This window comes from Silene latifolia, chromosome 6, assembly GCF_048544455.1.
Source record: "Silene latifolia isolate original U9 population chromosome 6, ASM4854445v1, whole genome shotgun sequence".
Lineage (NCBI taxonomy): Eukaryota > Viridiplantae > Streptophyta > Magnoliopsida > Caryophyllales > Caryophyllaceae > Silene > Silene latifolia.
Window position 1 is genome coordinate 39,512,305 of NC_133531.1, and position 25,928 is coordinate 39,538,232.

Genomic DNA, 25,928 nt, shown 5'->3' on the forward strand with positions numbered 1-25,928 from the left:
CAAGGCTATTTGAAAATTGCGTGATGAACTTTCTATAGAAAACTATTATGCATCTGCATGCCAAGGTAATCGGACAACAAGACCGCCAAAGACTACTTCATCATTTCATCTTCTTCACAATAACAAACCCTAACCTTAAATTTTCTCGATTTCATCGCAAATTTCCGTTCAATCACCGGCAAAGACAATTCACGCTGCCAATCAATTCTAATTCTTCACCTCACAAAGACGATACAATCTGCTTATTGCATATCATAGGTAAGGTTTTCTCATTCATTTTCAATCGTTGTATGTTATTGTTGGTAATTTTAATTGCTTTATAATCGGGTTATGGGCGTTCTTTGTAATTTTGATCATCAAGAAATATTATTATGTTATTGCTTAGGGTCTGTCGTTGTTTGTTAGGGTCATAATTCAGGTCATTGATCAGTCATGAATAGTAAGTTATAATCGGGTTAGGGTTATGGGCGTTCTTCGTAATTCAGATCATTGATCAGTCATGAATAGTAAGTTTTTGATTCAAAGTAGTAGTTAAACCCTAGGATCTCTTTTATGCTGTGTTCCTGGACTGAATCGGGTAACAATAAGGGGCTCAATTATATTTGAGCAAATGCCGTGAACGAGAGACCCACTTGCAACTCCATGGCCGTCAACTATCGGCTGTCTGCAGTTGGTGCTTCTGTGGCACTTGGGCTTGTTGGTTCAAATTCATTGACATTAACCATAACATAGTCTTCATGAACCGTCTCGAGTTCATTCCACTCAATCGCTACTGTGAAATCAAGGTAAATAGTTTCTTGGTTCACGAAGCCAGGGAAATTAGATATACAACAAATGTGTCTCATAACTTCAAATGTGTATGTTAACTTCAAAGTACGTAACATCGACTTGAAGTTGGATATCAAATAGCTACCGCGAAAGTATCCCTCATATTATTTCTTCTACTAATGTGTCATTAACTTCAATGGACTACTTATTAATTGCAATTGGTCCGTGAGATAAACTCTAATTTATATGGTGCTGCAAATGTTAGGAGCAATTATCAAAGGTTCTAGTAGCAAAGACGGTTTTTCTGCTAAGTTGAATAAAAATTCTCTTACTAATAAGTTGAATAAAAATTCTCAATAGTTTTCCCTCCAAAAAGAATCTAGTTAAATAAGGAAACAAAACTCTATTTTTATTCAATTATTATCTTTTAATTAAGATATAATCTTTAACCATTATAATCATTTTTTTAACTAAATTATTGAAGCAAATCAAACCGAGGAAGGCCTCATTTCACGCGGTTTTGGACCTCGTCACAATTTGAGGTCTAACACCAAAACCGTCTAAGAAGTCATGGCTCCAACCGTCCTAATTCTTATCTTGGGTGAGTTTGGGACGTTTTTGTGTAGGATCTTTTATCTCCTAGAGCTGCCATTCAGATTTTAATTCAAGAAACATTGCAATGGTACAAGGGGACCCAGTTTTGAACAATGAGCTTAATGTCGCTATCAATCTTTCTTCTTTTGTTCCAACAAAGCTCAAGGGACTTTTTGGCTGCAGCAAGGAGTCTTACACGGTTTCCTCAAGCCCCATTCAGTCCATATAATCATAAATAAGAAGTTGAGCTACAAACAAGGAAGATTGGACTATTAGTTTACTTTCTTTACTTTATGTCATTTTCATTTCAGCATTGTCATAGTCCTTGGCTGCCGTTTTTCTTGGTCTTTAGCTACTCATTTTGTGGCCCTTAGATGTAACCTAGTTTTCTCTCTTATAATTCTTTGCTTAGTGCTAGAAGAACCTCCTTTGCTTAGTGCTAGGGGCTGAGTAAGTTCATTGCTTTGTGCTTGAACCAACTCTTAGTCTTAAACCTTGGCTTTGTGCTTGGTTTAGGTCTTATCCCAATACTCAATCCTTAGCATTTGGCAATCGTTTTAGCACTCAAATTCTGTCCAAATTGGAGTTCTAATAGTTTTATTCCAATTATAATCTTTTAGTTAAAATAAAACAAAACTGGTACAAGGCTTATGCTTACTCAACTAAGCAAGATACTCCAAATTCCGAGTATATTTAGATAATTAATTGCATTTTATCCTTCAAACCTTCATGCGTAGGATGTATATATTTCATTGTTACAACTTACAAGTTTAATTAGTAAAAAGCACGAGAAGGAAACAAAGAAGCATACCTTATACTAAATCAGAGAAACTCATTTCAAGGCTATTTGAAAATTGCGTGATGAACTTTCTATAGAAAACTATTATGCATCTGCATGCCAAGGTAATCGACAACAAGACCGCCAAAGACTACTTCATCATTTCATCTTCTTCACAATAACAAACCCTAACCTTAAATTTTCTCGATTTCATCGCAAATTTCCGTTCAATCACCGGCAAAGACAATTCACGCTGCCAATCAATTCTAATTCTTCACCTCACAAAGACGATACAATCTGCTTATTGCATATCATAGGTAAGGTTTTCTCATTCATTTTCAATCGTTGTATGTTATTGTTGGTAATTTTAATTGCTTTATAATCGGGTTATGGGCGTTCTTTGTAATTTTGATCATCAAGAAATATTATTATGTTATTCCTTAGGGTCTGGTCAGTGTTTGTTAGGGTCATAATTCAGGTCATTGATCAGTCATGAATAGTAAGTTATAATCGGGTTAGGGTTATGGGCGTTCTTCGTAATTCAGATCATTGATCAGTCATGAATAGTAAGTTTTTGATTCAAAGTAGTAGTTAAACCCTAGGATCTCTTTTATGCTGTGTTCCTGGACTGAATCGGGTAACAATAAGGGGCTCAATTATATTTGAGCAAATGCCGTGAACGAGACCCACTTGCAACTCCATGGCCGTCAACTATCTATCGTCATAGCTGGTGCTTCAGTGGCCCTTGGGCTTGTTGGTTCAAATTCATTGACATTAACCATAACATAGTCTTCATGAACCGTCTCGAGTTCATTCCACTCAACTGCCGCTGTGCGGAATCAAGGTAAATAGTTTCTTGGTTCAAAGAAGCCAGGGAAATTAGATGCAGTGTAATGTCCAAGGGTTTAGACAAAACAACAATCAAACCAGCAGAAATAAAAGAAATTCTCAGGAATGCAATAAACTTGTGCTAATTAATAAAATTATGAATTGAACTCCTAAAATCATGAAACTTGGCAAAAATTATTTTGACATAAGAACTACTTCGAAAGCAGAAGACCAAGATTTTTAGAGGACTCAAAGTATTTTTAAGACTCAATCAACAGATGACAGGACACAAAGGACTGTAATTGAGACAGTTCTGGGATAATGCTTGAAAGGAGGAAACTTGGATATAATTATCAACCGAAAAACCCACGAATACTCACAGGAATCAAGCTAATAATTTGGGGTGTTAGAGTTAAGAAATTCCACAGATTAACACAGAAAGACTCAACTGAAACTACAAAAAAGCTAAACTAACCACAGTCTCAAAGACAGAAAGTTTATACTCTACTAACAGTACTTAATCAATAACCACAGTCTAAGCACAATGTTATTATCAAGCCCGACTCTAATCTACAGACTAAGCACAAGATTAAGAGGTTTAAATTTGAGAGAAATCTCGTGTTTCATTCATAAATCACCAGTGTTACAACAATCGAGCTAAGGTCCTTATATAGGCCTTTTTAGGTTACAATCTTGAAAGAAAAACTACATCCAAGGGTCAGGATCTCTCCTCACATGCTGGTAAGAGTCTAAGTACAATATTACAACGGTTTAAAAGTTCTTAATTGTAAACTGGAATGAAAACAAAAGAGAAATGCAGGTGACAGTGACAGGTTGTGGTCCTTTGCTGCATTGCTGGCTTTTCTGTTGAATGTAGGCACTTGAGGACGAAATGATTGAGTCCTTGGCATTAAAATTGGCTCTAGGTTGTATCTGGTATATGGGAAGACAAGCCAAAAGTTCCTTGCATGCTTTTTCCTCATGGTTTAGCCGAGAAATGGAAAGATTGCTTTTGTTGTTTGTCAAATGTCAGCAGTTCTGCTCCACTAGTTTTCTATGACTTGCATTGTGATTCTTCCTTGGACCCCTAGGACTTTTCTCGAGCTTAGTTTAATCGCCAACCACTGGCCATGGTGGCACCGGTGGTTGGGCTTGTACTCGTACCTATTAGCCACTAAACCTAGCCCACTCTGGTTGCTTCCCGAAGTGGTTGTGGTGCTTTGTTTTGGCCTGCTTGCATTTGTGGAGTATCCTGGTCGCAGCTCCCCGCCGCAACCTCCCTGGTTGAACAGGGGCTTGTCCTCAAGCCTCGGTGGCTCCTCCCCCTCAAAGATCCTCATAATAGGGACTTAGGTCACCTACATTGAAAGTGCCATGCACCTCATACTCTCCCCGGTAGATCCACCTTGTAGGCATTTGGACCAATCCTCTCAATAATTTCAAAGGGGCCATCAGCTCTTGGCATTAACTTGTTCTTTCTTCTTGATGGAAACCTCTCTTTCCTTAAATGAACCCACTAAATCCCCGGAACAAATTCTTTCTTTTTCTCGAGGTACCTTGGATCAAGCTTCTGTACTTCTCATTGGCCTTCTCAATCTCTCTTTTCACAGTTTCATGGAGTTTCAACACTGTTCTGCGCCTGGCCTTAGCATCATGATTCATCTCATTTCTTGGTACAGATGATAAGTCTATAGGCATTAGGGGGTTAATCCCATAGACAACCTCAAAAGGACTATGACCATGTAGAGTTGATGGTGATCTGTTGAAGGCAAATTCTGCTTTGCTAACTTGATGTCCCAATCTTTTAGACTCTTGCTTACAATACATCTCAGAATCCTACCCAAGGTTTTGTTGGTGACCTCAGTTTGGCCATCTGTTTGGGGGTGGTGAGATGTACTGAACAACAGCTTGGTCTTGAGTAGCTTCCATAGAGTTTTCCAAAAGTAACTCATGAACTTTGTATCCCTATCTGATACAATTGTCTTTGGAATCCCATGAAGCCTTACAATTTCTTTCAGGTATAGCTCAAGAACACTAGCAAGATCCTCTGTCTTCTTGCAAGCTATGAAATGGGCCATTTTACTGAACCTATCAACAACAACCATGACTGAATCCTTTCCTCTCTGTGTCCTTGGTAATGCAACAATAAAATCCATGCTCACATCCTCCCATGGCTTACTTGGTACTGGTAATGGGATATATGGACCAGTTTGGAAGGAACTCTTAGCCACTTGACACACTCGAACATCTCCTGAGAATATTTTGGACATCCCCCATCATCTTTGGCCAATAGAACTGTTCTTGTAGTATGTCCAGTGTCTTTTGAACACCAAAATGCCCTCCTAAGCCTCCCCCGAATGGACTTCTCCCGATTAGGAGGTCCCTGTAGGAACCCCTTGGAACACAGAGCTTGTTCCCTTGGAATAGAAACCCATCTTGCAGCAGTATTTGTTCCCTGAACCCTATGCCCTTCAAACTGTGTGATCCACTCCTCGAGAAGTCGGGTCTTCCTTGTACATCTTTTTCATGAACTCAAAACCAAGGACCCTGGTTCCCATAGTTGACAGTAAGGAGTGCCTCCTTGATAGTGCATCTGCCACTACATTTTGTTTTCCTTCTTTATACTTGCTGGAAAAGGTGAATGATTGCAAGTACTCCACCCATTTAGCATGTCTGTGGCTCAATTTGTGTTGACCATTGATATATTTCAAAGCTTCATGATCGTAGTGTAACACAAATGGCTTTGGCTTCAAATAGTGACTCCAATGCATGATCGCCGATAATTGCATAAAATTCCTTGTCATAGGTAGAATACTTCAACTTAGCTCCATTCAATTTTTCACTGAAATAAGCTACAGGTTTCGAGCTTGGATTAGACTGCACCAATGCCTACCCCACTGGCATCACACTCTACTTCAAAGAGTTGATCAAAGTCCTGCAATTTCGAATAGGAGTTTCACACATCAATTTCTTAATTTTCTCAAAGGATCTGTTGAGCATTCTCACCCAAAGTGGAACTCTCCTTTCTTCATGCACTCGTAATTGGGGCAACAACTGAATCAAGTTCTTGATAAATCTCCTATAAAATGAGGCCAATCCATGGAACCCTCTCACCTCGGTGATTGTTTTGGGAGTTGGCCAGATTGAATGGTCAGTAACTTTGTCCCGATCAATCGTAATCCCTCTCCCAGAGACAATGTACCCAAGGAATGCCACTTCTTCAACCATAAAAGTGCATTTTTCTAGTTTACCAAATAGCTTTTGTTCCTTGAGAATCCCGAACACAAACTTCAAGATGTTTCAGTGTTCTCTTTCACCGCCGCTATAAACCAAGATATCATCAAAGTAGACCACTGCAAATTTGCCTAAACATGGCCTTAACACCTCAGTCATCAGTCTCATAAAGGTGCTTGGTGCATTAGAAAGACCAAATGGCATCACAAGCCACTCATACAGTCCATGTTTAGTTTTGAAGGCGGTCTTCCACTCATCTCCTTCCCTTATCCTGACTTGATGGTACCCTTGCCTGAGATCAATTTTAGAAAATATCATGGCACCACCGAGCTCATCCAAAGATGTCATCCAACCTTGGTATTGGGAACCTGTACTTGACAGTGATGTTGTTAATGGCCCTACTGTCAAGACACATCCTCCATGTTCCATCTTTCTTGGGAACAAGTAGAGCAGAACTCGCACAAGGACCGAGAGATTCCCCGACAAATCCTTTGCTCATAAGCTCCTCAATTTGGCTTTGCAATTCTTTGGTAGCAGCTGGATCACTTCTATAAGCTGGCCTCGTTAGGAAGCACCGAGCCTGGAACAAGGTCTATGTGATGCTCAATGCCTCTCAATGGTGGCAACCCACTAGGCGACTCTTTTGGAAACACCTCCTTATACCTCCGAATTAATGGCCTAACTTCAAAGAGCATCTCAGGGCTCCTCCTTGCTCACTTCTTTGGATAGTAACATCCGATAGGTTGTTCCTTCTTTATCTCTTTGATCACTACGCTTTCGAAAAGAAATAGCACACCATTGCTCTCTTCTGGCATGTTGGGACTTCCATAGTTTTTCTGGTTGGGTGGTAATGGGGTCAGGGTGACCTTCTTGCCTTCATGCTTGAAACTATAGATGTTATCTTTCCCATGGTGAGTGGTATTCCTGTCATATTCCCATGGTCTTCCTAAGAGTAGGTGGCAGGCATCCATTGGGACAATATCACACAAGACTTCATCTTTGTACACCTTCCCAATAGAAAATGGAACCAAGCATTGCTTGTCCACCCTTACTTCTGCTCCCTTGTTCAACCATCTCAATTTGTAAGGGTTTGGGTGCTCTTGAGTTGTCAGGTTGAGTTTACTAACCATGGCATTTGATGCCACATTTGTACAACTTCCCCATCTATGATTAGGTTACAAACCCTCCCCCGACTGTGCATCCGGTTCAATATCGGATCTTTGATCGCCTTCCAGAGGTGAGTGTTGGGAATGCATGACCCTCCACAAGACTAAGCCGTGACCTGTATCGGGGGGCCACAACTGCATCTTGTTCTGGTTCTCCTTCAGTCTCTACTTCCTCCATTATCAGGGTCTCATCTTCTTCATACTGAACCAACCCTTCCCTCTCCCATTGTTCTACTTCCATTGCTGTCAAGGTTCTCTTAGAAGGACAGTCCTTCCTAAAATGGCCATACCCTTGGCACTGGAAGCATTTAACTCTCCCATCGATTCTGATTGTGTTAGTTCTAGGGTTCACATGACTCTTCCCCTTGTCCTGGTGTTGGTTGGGTTGCAGTTTTGGGACTTCTCCAATCCTAACCCCAAAAAAGGTTTGAAAGTGGGTCCGTAAGGGGTTTGGAAGCAGTGACCTTGGCTTTTCCCATCTTTTCAATCCTCAATGCCAGGTTGACTGCCTCATCAAAGGACCAAACTTGTTGCATTCTAACTCTTATAGCAATCTTAGGATCTAAACCCTCAACAAACCTAGCAATTTTCTGTTCAGGCTTTTCAGTGATCTCACATTGCAGGGTGAGTTGTTCAAAGCTCCTAAGATAAGACTCAACAGATTGTTGGTCTTGCCTCAGCTGGGTTAACTTAATGAACATATCCTGGGTGTAATCCTTAGCTATAAACTTATCCTTCAATTTCTTTTTAAGCTTTAGCCAAGATTTAATGGGTTCCTTGCCCTCTCTCATTCTCCGGCCTTTCGTGTTTTCATACCAAAGTGAGGCATAACCTTTGAATTTAAGGATAGAAACTTTGAAAGCTTTCCTGTCAGTATATCCTTTAAATTCAAAGACTCTCTCAACAGTTCTAATCCAGTCTAACAAATCTTCAGGGTTTAAACTACCATGGAAATCAGGAATTTCTACCTTTATGTCTTTGTCTCTTTCCATGTAGATGCCCTCCGCCATAGATTCATCAAGATGTCGACAAGTCTTCTCCATGTTCCTGGTGGTATGGTTGTCCTCTTCCCGCTCCAAAGAAAGCCTCTACCCCCGCCCGCCTCGTAGGGTGGCCTGTTAGGAACTCCTTCCGCAAGAGTGTTGACAATATTTACCAGTTCATTGATTCTTCCCGCTATCCGATCCACCCTGGTTTCAATACCAAAATCTCTTCTCACTCATGGGTTATTTTTGTAGTTTTGTTGTAGTTAGGGTAAAAATGAACTCACTTTCCTTCCCAAGACTAACACAAGATGGAATCGTGTTAAAACCTTGCTCGATATACCAATTTGCGTGTAATGTCCAAGGGTTTAGACAAAACAACAATCAAACCAAATAAAATAAAAGAAATTCTCAGGAATGCAATAAACTTGTGCTAATTAATAAAATTATGAATTGAACTCCTAAAATCATGAAACTTGGCAAAAATTATTTTGACATAAGAACTACTTCTGAGCAGAAGACCAAGATTTTTAGAGGACTCAAAGTATTTTTAAGACTCAATCAACAGACCGACAGACACAAAGGACTGTAATTGAGACAGTTCTGGGATAATGCTTGAAAGGAGGAAACTTGGATATAATTATCAACCGAAAAACCCACGAAATACTCACAGGAATCAAGCTAATAATTTGGGGTGTTAGAGTTAAGAAATTCCACAGATTAACACAGAAAGACTCAATCAAACTACAAAGAAAGCTAAACTAACCACAGTCTCAAAGACAGAAAGTTTATACTCTACTAACAGTACTTAATCAATAACCACAGTCTAAGCACAAAGTTATTATCAAGCCCGACTCTAATCTACAGACTAAGCACAAGATTAAGAGGTTTAAATTTGAGAGAAATCTCGGGTTTCATTCATAAATCACCAGTGTTACAACAATCGAGCTAAGGTCCTTATATAGGCCTTTTTAGGTTACAATCTTGAAAGAAAAACTACATCCAAGGGTCAGGATCTCTCCTCACATGCTGGTAAAAGTCCAAGTACAATATTACAACGGTTTAAAAGTTCTTAATTGTAAATGAATGAAAACAAAAGAGAAATGCAGTGTGACATGTTGTGGTCCTTTCGCATTGCTTTGGCTTTTCTGTTGAATGTAGGCACTTGAGGACGAAATGATTGAGTCCTTGGCATAAAAATTGGCTCTAGGTTGTATCTGGTTTATGGGAAGACAAGCCAAAAGTTCCTTGCATGCTTTTTCCTCATGGTTTAGCCGAAATGGAAAGATTGCTTTTTGTTGTTTGTCAAATGTCAGCCTGCTTTCGACTTAGTTTTCTATGACTTGCATTGTGATTCTTCCTTGGACCCCTAGGACTTTTCTGAGCTTAGTTTAATCGCCAACCAGCTGGCCATGGTGGCAGGTGGTGGTTGGGCTTGTACTGCACCTATTAGCCACTAAACCTAGCCCACTCTGGTTGCTTCCTGAAGTGGTTGTGGTGCTGTTTTGGCCTGCTTGCATTTGTGGAGTATCCTGGTCAGTAGCTCCTGCTGCATTAGATATACAACAAATGTGTCTGTTAACTTCAAATGTGTATGTTAACTTCAAAGTACAGAACATCAGCTTGAAGTTGGATATCAAATAGCTACCGCGAAAGTATCCCTCATATTATTTCTTCTACTAATGTGTCTGTTAACTTCAATGGACTACTTATTAATTGCAATTGGTCTGGTGAGATAAACTCTAATTTATATGGTGCTGCAAATGTTAGGAGCAATTATCAAAGGTTCTAGTAGCAGCACGGTTTTCTGCTAAGTTGAATAAAAATTCTCTTACTAATAAGTTGAATAAAAATTCTCAATAGTTTTCCCTCCAAAAAGAATCTAGTTAAATAAGGAAACAAAACCTCATATAAGTGACTATGGGCGAATACAATGTTAATCCGTGTTCACTTTAACGGGGTTCAATTGTCACTACAACCCGTTTGGATGTAACAAAGTATAAAGGAGTTTTTAAAGAAAAACTCGAACGACAAATGCGATTATCACATATGAATAGTCAATGCCTGATTACTATTTCATATTCTATAATCTAATTTGATCTTGTATGTAGTTGCTCATTTCAATTCAATTGAAATGACATGACTCATCATGTTAAGCCTATGAGAAGGCTTTGGTTAGTAGGTTTTATCAACTTCTTGTACCTTACTCAACCCTACTACATACTCGTTTTCCTTTGTAATGTATACATTTGCATTACAAAACTTTCCGAGTACGTGTCGAGATCCAATCAAGACATAGGCCCTCTAGCCTAAGAATAGCTCCCACTGTTTTCACAGTGTGCGGGACTCATCCTTCTTGCACATCTCATGATTGCAAATGTACTCAATTTCCGTTACAAATATCTCTCATTGTTCTTTATTGCCTAGAACGATTCTAGAAAATCTACTTCTTAATTATCATAGCCACAATGGTATCTTAACCATCCTAATGTGTTTTGATTATGGTTTTGTCGGAAACCATGCGCAACCTCAATTGTCAATTGTCACTTGTGTAACACTCTTACACAAAATTGCATCATAAACACTTTGCTTTACGTCCTTAATGCTTCTGCAAGCACTTAAGGGTAATCTTTATGGCTTACTTGGCAAGGATTACTTAAATTCGATTTTGAAAACAATTCATCATACTCAAAGCATATGAAGTGTTATACATCATTACTCATTTAATTGATCCGCAAATGCGAAGCAAATGGAATCAATCAAATATGTTCAATTTAATTGAACTAGTCATGAATCTTATCAACATAAGACTTCTTACTGACGCTGATATCATGTGGATTTATCTTCATAAATCCGGATATTCAAGATGTATTATAATACTCCAAAAGTCTTAAATCATTCTCAATGATCAATATGTCATCCACATATCGGACTAATTAAAATTTCCGTAACTCCCACTAAACTCCATGTATAAACACAACTTCTCGACTTATCGAGAAATGTTTTATCACATGATCAAAATGTTGATTCTAACTCATTGATGTCCTACTTAAGACCCTCTCTTAAGTTTCACATTATCTTAGGATTGCAAGAATCTATTAAACTCAAGACATGTATTGAATACATTCCTTCTATTGAAGAAGTGGGTTTTAGATTCACTCGCTATGTATTTCATAACCTCATAATGAAACACAATCCCTAAGAAGATCCAAATAGACTTAAGCATTTCAATTAGTGCAAAACCCTTTGTCACTAATCAACCAATCTTGCTTTGAAATATCTCTTTATTAGTGCAAAACCCTTTGTCACTAATCAAGCCTTTTTATTTCGGATTTTCATGGCTCTAAGCCTTGTATTGAGTTGTGACTTGAACACTCTTATGTAAGTCATATGTTCATTACTTTCTAGAAGTAATCAACTTGAATCAACCAATTTCTTTTGTAAGTTATAAGCTCTTTACTTTCTGAAAAGTAGCATGAATTCATCATTTTAAACAAGTGACGAATTTAACCTCCTAGGTTTTGAAGAAACAACGTCTTGCACAAAACGTCTCATGTAGCCAAGAAAGACCAGTTTCTTGCTACATAACATTCTTTGTGGCTCTTGAATAATTTCTCCCACTCTGTCTTCAAAAATAAACTTGTATTTTAGAAAGACAGCTTCACGAGCCACAAACCCGTCGTACTCGTGATAATTGAAAAGGAAAAATGAGCATTTGTTTCTTGTGAAAACTTACAAATATGGTACCCTTACCATTTCATATCTCATATGATTCGATTTAGTGGAAAAATAATTTAGACAAAAATGATAAAATCCCCAAAATGATCAAGTAACTCAAAGTAACTTGATTGAAATCCAAATCATATCGAATAGCGTTTGATTTCTTATCTAATCACACATTATTCCATGATGCGTGCTAAGAGAGATTAACTTGTGATACTATATCACATTACTTTGGCTTATATCAAAGTCTTCACTTTGATAATCCCATCACGACTAAATCGTGATTTCTTTAACTCTTTAAACTTCTTTAAAGATTTTCTATTTACCTTATTAAGTGAACATATTAGTGTCAACTTAAATCGTTGGTAAAAGATAATGATCAACCTATATTGGATCGATGATATACAACCTCGATCTCCTTTTCAACCAAAAGGCACGAGACATCTTGCTTTGAATACAAGATACGCATATACCATTAACAATCTAATGGTTTCAAGAGTACTCGTTAACTCTTTGCGTTCATCATTCCAAAATATTAAGGTTTAATCTTGGGTTACCAATTTGAGTCTTTACATCATCTACATGATATATCATTCTAGTTTGGTTTAGAATATAATCACCTTGATGATGGGCTAGCCATACATCAAATCATGGTGTATATGGTCACAAAAGTGAAACCTCTTTTGTATCTTTAACAAATTGTATTCTTATTTAGAGTTTATGTACTTAATAGTCACAATTAAGTACAACTCCAAACACAAAACTAGATTGATTACACAATGACTCTATCTCTCAATATGATTGTTGCTAGTCGTCATATTCTAATCATCCTATGTATCAAGTACAATGATGAAAACCTCCATTGGTTTCTAATATTGACGAAGTGGTACTAGCAAAAATTATGTTTAATCAAATAAACATTTAAAGAAGAAGGTCCCATTAGATGTCCCACAACTAACTTGTTGATTCTTCAATAATTTGGGGTAGTTTCCTTTCTCGTGTCCAACATTTGAGACAATGGAAACTTTATCGGTCGGGATTGATAGGTTTAATATCGTCATTCTCAACAACTTTACTTTTAACATTACCTTGTATCAATTCCATTATAATCTTTTACTTCTTGAACCTCGTCCTCATCTTAACGGTTTAAGAGAATGCTCCCACTCATTTCAATGAGTCTTTGCTTTGAGAAGCAAAAATTGAATTCATGAAGATTACTCTCCATTTATTCGTTTTAGTCTTAAAACTTTCATTGAAGTGGTTGCGTTATTTTGGTCAATTACGAATTCTGAAAATCTAATCACCAAAACAATTTATCGCTTCAAGGTACTTAATTCAATTAAGCACATGAAAAATAATCCATTGTAAGTAGATGTGTTAGTCAAAAATCAAAAACCTGTTTGATAATGAATAACTTTATTCTATACTCTTTACAAGAGATCCTTAGCAATGGTTCATTTGAGGTTTTTAGAAGCAAAATTCAAATTTGTCTCTAGTTACGATGTTTTAATGGAGATTTTGGAAAAATCGAAATGATATCGTATATGAATTGTGGTAAAGAAATAGAACAATATAATAACGGAATAGTGGAAAACTTAACATTTATCGTTATATTAATACTTGGAAAAAACAAGTATAGCATTTACATAGTGACCTCTACCCAACTATGATAAATGATTCCAAGATCCAAATTCATATAAACTTGGGCACGGTGGGGCGATACATCCCTTATCAATATAACTCGGTGGATTAACTCTTTAATCGATTCTACTTTTAGAACTCTTGGTCGATAATATTACATTAACAATTATCTTTAGCCCAAAACACATCGACAAGGGCACGGTGGGGCCGATACATCCCTTATCAAATACTTTTGTTGAGTTCAATCCAAATTTCGAATAAATGTGTCCATGATCCAAACCCACATTAACTTGGGCACGGTGTGGCCGATACATCCCTTATCAACATGAATTTGGTGGATTAACATTCATCACCCACTTCCCCTACGTAACAAGGTTTGTACCCGGTGTGGCTAGAGCGCACTCCCTCGCGAAATAGGTTTTCATTGTTTCTACTATTTGGTAAGGCTATGTCTCAATTGATTGTTTTAGCGAGAGGTCATGTCAATTTATTATCTATCACGTTTTAAGTGAACTAAAGCGGTGAACTACGATAATTTTAATTGACACGGTCGATAAACTCGATAAAATAAGGATGCATGTTTTAGTTATGGCGATTTAGCGATGCATGCGACATAAAATAAAATGCAAGCATAAAGATAAATAAATCCTAGTATGGCCTTTCCTAAAATAGAAAAACTATTAAACTATTACATATTCGAAACCAACTCCATTGGTCCCTTGAACTTCGGTTGTGGCACGCATCTCGAGGTAACACCGTCTTTATGTATCGCCATTCTTGAAGAAATCCGTCTTTGGGAACTCCGAATGAATAAAATTACATAATAAATTACATAATTTCCTATTATACATTTGTAACTAAAATAAAATAAATCTATTAAATTACAAAACGGTGATACGAGATCACAATAAAATTACAACCGAATCGATATTCCCATACATTTCGGAAATACCAATTAAAAACTAAGGCCATACTAAGTAAAATTACATAATTCAAAATTACATAAATTAAAAATATGACAATCATAAAGAAAAATGCAGCATTATAATATGTATGAACATGCTCAATTTTTATGCTAAATCGCCTTTAATTAGCCAATATCATATATTACTCGCTTTTACGACGCGTGATTTCAACATTTTATAATCACAAAAATACATAAACTCATATTTATGCATAAGTTAATTACCCTAACCTCTTAGGACTCAAAATATAGTCTTCACTAATAATTTTGACCATAATTAACTTTTATTTACAAAATTGTTCATAAATGGACCAAAAATACAAAAATAAGCCATTAAACTTCAAATAAATCATAAAAATTCCAAATAAATTCAAAATTTGAAATTTAAATTCATGAACATTCTGGAAAAATCCATGACACTCATAATGTTCAAAATCTTTAGGTTAAAAATTTCGAAATTTTTCCGGAAAAACAATGTTGCGGTTTATCGATTTATAATAAAATAATCATAAAAACATGGAAAAATTATTTTCACTAACTTTTCAATTTTAGATCTGAAAAATATGATAAAATGCAACATTATACGTTTTTCCTAAGTCATAGATTATATTTTATTAATTTTTACTAATAATGTCACTATTTATGCCATTTTTCTTCAAAAATTCATAAATCATGCTAAAAGACTTCTTTATAGCCAATTATTTTACACACATCTTGTAAAATTTCATGTGACAACATATAAATTTTCTATGACCAGATTCGAAATTTAACTCATATTAACCTATTTTTCTCTTAAATCCGAATTTAATAATGAAAAATTCATTTTTCGAGCATAACAAGTGCAAAAATTATGAAATTTTACAGGTTATCTCAAAATAATATATGTAACAACATATCCAAAAACCAAGTGAAAATTCGAAGTATAGCTATTTTTAGACCAAAAATGACATTTTTACTCATAAAATCACATTTAAATGCCATTATTGTAAAATATGAACAATAAAAATCCGAAAAAATAACCAAAATATCCTAAAACACTTTAGGACCAGAAATATTAACATGCATGTAATAATTTCGTGATATATCATAATAACACAAATTTTACAAGTTTTATTTTGTTATTCATATAACTCGGAAAAACTTTTAACCAATTTGCATGCAAACAACCGTGGCTCTTGATACCGATTGAAGGAAATGTAGATTCATATACATACTAACATACTCATATATGTCAAAATTAATTTGTCATAAAATTAAATACGGATTTTATGCATGCAAACAAATAAACAAAAGGAGAAGAAATCATATTCTTACAATGGATGATTCGGTTTTATGGGCACAAAAGAGATCTCCTTCTCTTTTGTTCTTGAGCTTTCCAAATGGAAGAACAAGGATTCAAGTGTAGAATCCCTCCCAAAAGCATATACCCAAGGAATACATCTTAAAGACTAAAAATAATGTGATCTAGTATTATTATTAGTCTTACTTAAAAATATGACACAAAATGTTTTTGTTCTCTCATAAATTTCGGTTGAGAGAGAAGAGGATTTTGTGATTTTATTTCTCTAGAAATCTCATAAGATGTAGAGAGCATTTTTAATTTTCTTACTCTAGAAAATTATTGCATTGTGTGAATGAATAAATTTTTTTTAAAAGAAAAAGCTCCTTTTCTTTTCTTGTATGGTGGGCCGAAATGGCTAGGGTAGGATGCCCAATACTTTTTGTTTTTGCTCTTCTCAAAAGCATAGGTTGGCATGCCTACTAGCTAGCTTTCATCATTGTGTTTATATTTAAACAATTAACACAATTTCCACTAACTCCCTCTTAATATTTCGGCACTTATAAAATGGAGAGTCCATTTTATATTTTGTCATTTGTCAATTTTGTCACATGTTACATGTTACATGACATGTTACAATGCAATGTATTTTTATCATATTAAAAATCAACGTATTAATAAAAATACGTCATATACAAAAATCGACTTAGTAATTCATAATTACTTGTACCAAAATATTTTACCAATTTATAAATCACAATAAATTGTATTTATAATAATTCATTCAATTCAATTGTTTCCTTAAACAATAATTTCATCTGAGCAATGATACAATTCGATTACTCAGACCGTATCTCATTTAATCATATTTACAATAAGTTACGTAAATTATACTCACAAAATCATTCGTCAATTTTAAGCAATTTAATTAACTCGTATCGGTATACGATTAATTAAATAATCAATTAAGAGTATTTCCCTATAGGTATGACCTAAGGGGATCAACTCGATCACCACCGTCGCACGACGATGTGTCAAACTCTAGTCAGCCAATCATTACCGATATGTGTGGACCAGTTGACTGTAAAAATTACATCCCACATGTATTCTTAAAATGAGATTTAATAATGATATTTAAATCATGTGATCGCACTATTGTTGAGGACACATTTCCCAACACTAACATATTGAAAGCTCAAGAACAAGTGAGGTAGGAGACCTCACTTGTGCCCATAAACCGAAATATTCAATGTAAGGAACCGGTTTTCCTCTACACTTATTTATATGTTTTGCATGCATAAGATCCTTAAGTTTTTATGACTAAAACTTTAAACTAAAATATGTGATATTTAAAATATGATTTCCAACAAGTGGTATCAGAGCATTATGGTTGTTGCATGCAAGATCGGGATCGTTTTTCCGAGATAATACGATTAACGAATAAAACTTGAAATTGTGTTTTATGTTGATAAATCACGAAATAATTTCGCATGTTAAACGTTTCTGGTCCTAAATGGATTTTAGGTCATATGGGATGATTTATGGATTTTATTGTTCATTTTATATATTATTGGCATTAAAATGTGATTTTTATGATAAAAATGTCATTTTTGGACGAAAAATAGCTAAACTTCGAATTTTTCAGTGGTTTTTGGATATGTTTTCACATATATTATCTATTGATGGCCTGTAAATGTTCATGTTAAAATAAGTTGTTTTGCTCGAAATATGAATTTTATAAGTTAAAATCGTATTTAAATGAGTAAATAGGTTAATATGAGTTATATTTCGAATCTGGTCATGGAAATTTAGTATATTGTCACATGTAATTTTACAAGATATGTGTAAAATATTTGGCTATAGTGAAGTTTTTTTGCATGATTTATGAATTTTTGATGAAAAATCACATAAATAGTGACTAAAACTAGTAATAATGCTAAAACATACTTCATGACTAAAGAAAAACGTCACATGTTGCATTTTATCATATATTTTAGATCTAAAAGTGAAAAGTTGATGAAAATAAATTTTCTCATATTTTAATGGTCATATTTGTTAAAACCAATAAACCGCAACATTGTTTTTTTTTTTCTCGATAAATCTTCGAAATTTTTAACCTAAGTTTTGAACATTATGAGTGTCATGGTATTTTTCCAGAATGATCATGAGTTTAAATTTCAAATTTCGAAATTATTTGAATTTTTTATAATTTAATTTGAAGTTTATAGCATAATTTTGTATTTTTGGGTCCATTTATGAACAATATTAAGAAATTAAGTTTAATTATTGTCAAAATGTTAGTGGAGACTAAGTTTTGAGTCCTAAGATGGTTAAGGTAATTAACTTGTACATAAATATGAATTTATGTAATTATTGTGATTTTAACAAGTTATAATCACGCAAATCCATAAAAACCGATAAAATATACAATATTGGCTCTTTAAAGGCGATTTAGCATAAAATTAAGCATGTTCATACATATTATAATGCTTCATTTTATTTATGATTGTCATATTTTATTTTTTATGTAATTTTTGAATTATTTAATTTCACTTAGTACGGCCTTAGTTTTTAATTGGTATTACCCAAAATGTATGGGAATATCGATTCAGTTGTAATTATTGTGATCTCGTATCACCGTTTTGTAATTTAATAGATTTATTTTTATTTTTAATTACAAATGTAGAATAGGAAATTATGTAATTCATTTTGTAATTTAATTATTCCGGAGTTCCTTGAAGTCGGTGCCATTCGAGAAGACGGTCCATCAAGATTGTGTTGCCTCAAGATGCGTGCCAAGACCGAAGATCAAGGGACCAAAGGAGTTGGTTTCCGAATTTGTAATAGTTTATTAGATTTACTATTTTAGGAAGGCCATACTAGGAATTTTTTTTTTATGCTTTGCATTTTTTTATATGTTGCATGCATCGCTAAATCGCCATAACTAAACATGCATTTTAAATCGAGTTTATCGACCGTGTCAATTACAATTATCGTAGTTCACCGCTTTAGTTCACTTAAAACGTGATAGATAATAAATTGACATGACCTCTCGCTAAAATAAACAATTGAGACTTAGCCTTACCAAAAAGTAGAAACCATGAAAACCTATTTCGTGAGGGAGTGCGCTCGGCCACACCGGGGTACAAACCTTGTTACGTAGGGGAAGTGGGTGATAAATGTCTATCCACCGAATTCATATTGATGAGGGATGAATCGGCTACACCGTGCCCAAGTTAATATGAATTTGGATCATGGACACATTTATTCGAAATTTGGGTTGAACTCAACAAAAGTATTCTCGACCATAGCCGGATGTGTTTTAGGCTAAAGATAAATATTAATGTAATTTTATCGACCAAGAGTTCTAAAAGTAGAATCGATTAAAGAGTTAATCCACCGAGTTATATTGATAAGGGATTAATCGGCTACACCGTGCCCAAGTTAATATGAATTTGGATCTTGGAATCATTTATCATAGTTGGGTAGAGGTCACTATGTAAATGCTTTACTTGTTAAATTATTTACAAGTATTATTATAACTATAAATGTTTTTGTTTTCATTATTCCGTTAATCATATTGTTCTAATTCTATACCTCAAATTATATACGATATCATTTCGATTTTAATTCAAATCTCCATTAAAACATCGTAACTAAAGACAAATATGAATTTTTCTTCTAAACCCTCGTGTTATCCATTACAAGGATCTCTTGTGAAGAGTATAGATAAAAGTTATTCGTGAGCAAAAGGGTTTTTGATTCTTGACTAACATATCTACTTACAATGGATTATTTTTCATGTGCTTAATCGAATTAAGTACTTTGAAATGTTAAATCATTTGGTAACTAGATTTGTTAGAAATCGTAATTGACCAAAATACCGCAACCACTTCAATGAAAGTTTTAAGACTAAACAAACGAATGAAGAGTAGTCTTCATGAATTTCAATTTTGCTTCTCTTAGCAAAGACTCATTGAAATGAGTGGGAGCATTCTCTTAAACCGTTAAGAAAAGGATGAGGTTTAAAGAAGTAAAATTAGAATGGAATTGATACAAGGTAATGGTAAAAGTAAAGTTATTGAGAATAACGATACTAAACCTATCAATCCCAACCGATAAAGTTTCCATTGTCTTAATTGTTGGACGCTAGAAAGGAAACTACCCCAAATTATTATTGAAGAATCAGCAAGTTAGTTGTGGGACATCTAATGGGACCTTCTTCTTTAAATGTTTATTTGATTGACATAAATTTTGCTAGTACTACTTCGTCAATATTAGAAACCAGTGGTGGTTTTCATCATTGTATTTGATACATAGGATGATTAGAATATGACGACTAGCAATAATGATGTCGAGAGATAAAGTCATTGTGTACTCAATCTAGTTTTTGGGTTTATAGTTGTACTTAATTGTGACTATTAAGTGCAGAAACTCTAAATAAGAATATAAACTTGTTAAGATACAAAAGAGGTTTCACTTTTGTGACCCTATACACCATGATTTGATGTATGGCTAGCCCATTATCAAAGGTGATTATATTCTAAACCAAACTAGAATGATACATCATGTAGATGATGCAAGACTCAAATTGGTAACCCAAGATTAAACCTTAAATTCTGGAATGATGAACGCAAAGAGTTATCGAGTACTCTTGAAACCATTAGATTGTTAATCTTATAGTATATGCGTATCTTGTATTCAAAGCAAGATGTCTCGTGCCTTTTGGTTGAAAAGGAGATCGAGGTTGTAAATCATTGATCCAAAATAGGTTGATCATTTTCTTTTACCAACGATTTAAGTTGACGCTAATGTGTTCACTTAATAAGGTAAATAGAGAAATCTTTGAAGAAGTTCAAAGGGTTCAAAGAATCACGATTTAATCGTGATGGGATGCAGCAGGAGCCACTGACCAGGGCCCCTCACCTCAACAGACAGTCCAAAGCAACACTACACCCATCTCAGAAACCAGTCAAGCTGAGCTAAGTTTAGTGGCCAATAGGTATGAGTACAAGCCCAACCACCAGCTGCCACCCTGGCCAGCTGGTTGGTCAATGAATTAGGCTCAGAAAAGTCCTAGGGGTCCAAGGGAAAATCGCAATGCAAGTCCTAGAAATCCAAGCTGGACAGAACTGTAGCAAATGACAAACATCAAAAGCAACCTTTCCATTTCTGGCTAAACCATGAGGAAAAAGCACTCAAAGGACTTTTGGCTTGTCTTCCCATATACCAGATACAACCTAGAGCCAGTTTTAATGCCAAGGACTCAATCATTTCGTCCTCAAGTGCCTACACTCAACAGAAAGGCCATGTAATGCAAAGAAAGGACCACAACTTTGTCCATCACCACACCGCATTTCTCTTTTGTTTTCATTCCAGTTTACAATTAAGATCTTTTAAACCGTTGTAATATTGTACTTGGACTTTTACCAGCATGTAAGAAGGGATCCTGACCCTTGGATGTAGTTTCCTTTCAAGTTTGTAACCTAAAAAGGCCTATATAAGGACCTCAACTCGATCGTTGTAACACAAATGATTTATGAATGAAACCTTAGATTTCTCTCAAATTTAAACCTCTTAATCTTGTGCTTAGTCTGTAGATTAGAGTCAGGCTTGATAATAACCTGTGCTTAGACTGTGGTTATTGATTAAGTACCTGTTAGTAGAGTATAAACTTTCCTGTGCTGAGACTGTGGTTAGTTTAGCTTTGCTGTTTGTTTTAGTTGAGTCTTTCCTGTGTTAATTTGTGGAATCTCTTAACTCTAACACCCCAAATTGTTAGCTTAATTCCCTGTGAGAACTCTGTGGGTTTTACAGTTGATAATTATATCCAAAGTTCCCTCCTTTCAGTCAAATACCAGAACTACCTCATTCACTGTCCATTTGTTTCTATCAGTCTGTTCAGTTGAGTATTTATACTACTTTGAGTCTTCTACAAATCCTAGGAATTTACTCAGAGTTAGTTCTTATATTAAAGGGATTTACTGCCAAGTTTCATGATTTTAGGAGGTTATTTTATAATTTTATTAATTAGCACAAGTTTATTGCATTCCCGAGAAAACTGTTTTATTTTTTGCTTTGGTTTGTTGTTGATTTTGTCTAAACCCTTGGACATTACACTGCAAATTGGTATATCAGAGCAAGGTTTTAACACGATTCCATCTTGTGTTAGTCTTGGGAAGGAAAGTGAGTTCATTTTTACCCTAACTACAACAAAACTACAAAAAATAACCCATGAGTGAAGAGAGATTTACTTGGTATTGAGACCGGGGTGGATCGGATAGCAGGAAGAATCAATGAACTGGTAAATATTGTCAACACTCTTGCAGAAGGAGTTCCTAACAGGCCACCCTACAGAGTCGAGAGGCGGGGTAGAGGCTTTGTTGGAGCAGGAAGAGGACAACCATACCACCAGGAACATGGAGAAGACATGTCGAATCGATGAATCTATGGCAGAGGGCATCTACATGGAAAGAGACAAAGATATAAAGGTAGAAATTCCTGATTTCCATGGTAGTTTAAACCCTGAAGATTTGTTAGACTGGATTAGAACTGTTGAGAGAGTCTTTGAATTTAAGGGATATACTGACAGGAAAGCTTTCAAAGTTTCTATCCTTAAATTCAAAGGTTATGCCTCACTTTGGTATGAAACCCTGAAAAGCCAGAGAATGAGAGAAGGCAAGGAACCCATTAAATCTTGGCTAAAACTTAAAAAGAAATTGAAGGATAAGTTTATAGCTAAAGATTACACACAGGATATGTTTATCAAGTTAACCCAGCTGAAACAAGACCAACAATCTGTTGAGTCTTATCTTAGGAGCTTTGAACAACTCACCCTGCAATGTGAGATCACTAAAAAGCCTGAGCAGAAAATTGCTAGGTTTGTTGAGGGTTTAGATCCTAAGATTGCTATGAGAGTTAGAATGCAACAAGTTTGGTCCTTTGATGAGGCAGTCAACCTGGCATTGAGGTTTGAAAAGATGGGAAAAGCCAAGGTCACTGCTTCCAAACCCCTTACCAGATCCACTTTCAAACCTTTTTCTGGGGTTAGAATTGGAGAAGTCCCAAAAACTACAACCCAACCAACACCAGACAAGGGGAAGAGTCATGTGAACCCTAGAACCAACACACCTGTGACTGATGGGAGAGTTAAATGCTTCCAGTGCCAAGGGTATGGCCATTTTAGGAAGGACTGTCCTTCTAAGAGAACCTTGACAAAGAATGGAAGTAGAACAGTGGGAGAGGGAAGGTTTGGTTCAGTATGAGGAAGATGAGACCCGATAATGGAGGAAGTGGAGACGAAGGAGAACCGAGAACAAGATGCGCTTGTGGCCCCCCTTGATACAGGTCACAACTTAGTCTTGTGGAGGGTCATGCATTCCCAACACTCACCTCGAAGGCGATCAAAGATCCCGATATTCAGAACCGGATGCACAATCCAGGGAGGGTTTGTAACCTAATCATAGATGGGGGAAGTTGTACAAATGTGGCATCAAATGCCATGGTTAGTAAACTCAACCTGACAACTCAAGAGCACCCAAACCCTTACAAGTTGAGGTGGTTGAACAAGGGAGCAGAAGTAAGGGTGGACAAACAATGCTTGGTTCCATTCTCTATTGGGAAGGTGTATAAAGATGAAGTCCTGTGTGATATTGTTCCAATGGATGCCTGCCACCTACTCTTAGGAAGGCCATGGGAGTATGACAGGAATACCACTCACCATGGGAAGGATAACATCTATAGTTTCAAACATGAAGGCAAGAAGGTCACCCTGACCCCATTACCACCCAACCAGAGAAACTATGGAGGTCCAAGTATGCCAGAGGAGGGCAATGGTGTGCTATTTCTTTCTGAAGCAGCCATGATCAAAGAAATGAAGCAAGAACAACCTGTCTGGGTGTTACTATCCAAAGAAGTAAGCAGAGAAGGGAGCCCCGAGATGCTGCTTTGAAGTTAGGCCATTAATTCAGAGGTATAAGGAAGTATTTCCAAGAGAGCTGCCTAGTGGGTTGCCACCATTGAGGGGCATTGAGCACCACATTGACCTTGTTCCGGCTCGGTGCTTCCTAACAGGCCAGCTTATAGAAGTGATCCAGCTGCTACCAAAGAATTGCAAAGCCAAATTGAGGAACTTATGAGCAAAGGATTTGTCGGGGAATCTCTCGAGTCCTTGTGCGGTCCTGCTCTACTTGTTCCAAAGAAAGATGGAACATGGAGGATGTGTACTGACAGCAGGGCCATTAACAACATCACTATCAAGTACAGGTTCCCAATACCAAGGTTGGATGACATGTTAGATGAGCTCAGTGGTGCCATGGTATTTTCTAAAATTGATCTCAGGCAAGGGTACCATCAAGTCAGGATAAGGGAAGGAGATGAGTGGAAGACTGCCTTCAAAACTAAACATGGACTGTATGAGTGGCTTGTGATGCCATTTGGTCTTTCTAATGCACCAAGCACCTTTATGAGACTGATGACCGAGGTGCTAAGGCCATGTTTAGGCAAATTTGCAAAGTGGTCTACTTTGATGATATCTTGGTTTATAGGAGCAAAGAAAGAGAACACCTAAAACATCTTGAAGCTGTGTTCAGGATCCTCAAGGAACAAAAGTTATTTGGTAAACTGGAAAAATGCACTTTTATGGTTGAAGAAGTGGCATTCCTAGGGTACATTGTCTCCGGGAGAGGGATTACGCTTGATCGGGACAAAGTTGCAGCCATTCAATCCTGGCCAACTCCTAAAACAATCACTGAGGTGAGAGGGTTCCATGGATTGGCCTCATTTTATAGGAGATTTATCAAGAACTTCAGTTCAGTTGTTGCTCCAATTACTGAGTGTATGAAGAAAGGAGAGTTCCACTGGACTGAGAATGCTCAACAATCCTTTGAGAGGATTAAGAAATTGATGTGTGAGACTCCTATTCTGAAATTGCCAGACTTTGATCAACTCTTTGAAGTAGAGTGTGATGCCAGTGGAGTAGGCATTGGTGCGGTCTGATCCAAGCTCGAAACCCGTAGCTACTTCAGTGAGAAGTTGAATGGAGCTAAATTAAAGTATTCTACCTATGACAAGGAATTTTATGCAATTATCAGGGCAGTCATGCATTGGAGCCACTATTTGAAGCCAAAGCCATTTGTGTTACACTCTGATCATGAAGCTTTGAAGTATATAAATGGTCAACACAAATTGAGTCACAGACATGCTAAGTGGGTGGAGTACTTGTAGTCATTCACTTTTTCCAAAGCAAGTATAAGGAAGGAAAACAAAATGTAGTGGCGATGCACTATCAAGGAGGCACTCCTTGCGTCACTATGGGAACCAGGGTCCTTGGTTTTGAGTTCATGAAAGAGATGTACGAGGAAGACCCGACTTCTCTGAGGAGTGGATCACACAGGTTAAGGGGCATAGGGTTCCAGGGAACAAATACTTACTGCAAAATGGGTTTCTATTCCAAGGGAACAAGCTCTGTGTTCCAAGGGGTTCCTACAGGGACCTCCTAATCAGGGAAGTCCATTCAGGAGGCTTGGGAGGGCATTTTGGTGTTCAGAAAACATTGGACATACTACAGGAACAGTTCCATTGGCCAAAAATGATGGGGGATGTCCAAAATGTTCTCAGGAGATGTTCAGCATGTCAAATGGCTAAGAGTTCCTTCCAAACTGGTCCATATATCCCATTACCAGTGCCAAGCAAGCCATGGGAAGATGTGAGCATGGATTTTATTGTTGCATTGCCAAGGACACAGAGAGGAAAGGATTCAATCATGGTTGTTGTTGACAGGTTCAGTAAAATGGCCCATTTTATAGCTTGCAAGAAGACAGAAGATGCTGCCAGTGTTGCTGAGCTATACCTGAAAGAAATTGTGAGGCTTCATGGAGTTCCAAAGACAATTGTTTCAGATAGAGATACAAAGTTCATGAGTTACTTTTGGAAAACTCTATGGAAGCTGCTCAAAACCAAACTGTTGTTC

The 25,928-nt window shown here is 36.5% G+C and overlaps 1 long non-coding RNA gene across 1 annotated transcript in view; it reads left to right on the forward strand.

Annotated features, from left to right (window-relative positions):
- The first annotated feature begins 2,362 nt into the window (after positions 1 to 2,362).
- The window catches only part of LOC141658722 (uncharacterized), a 34,319-nt gene continuing 10,753 nt past the window's right edge, over positions 2,363 to 25,928 (forward strand). The window contains exon 1 of the long non-coding RNA XR_012549373.1: positions 2,363 to 2,457. This is a non-coding gene — a long non-coding RNA (uncharacterized LOC141658722). The remainder of the gene's footprint in view (positions 2,458 to 25,928) is intronic.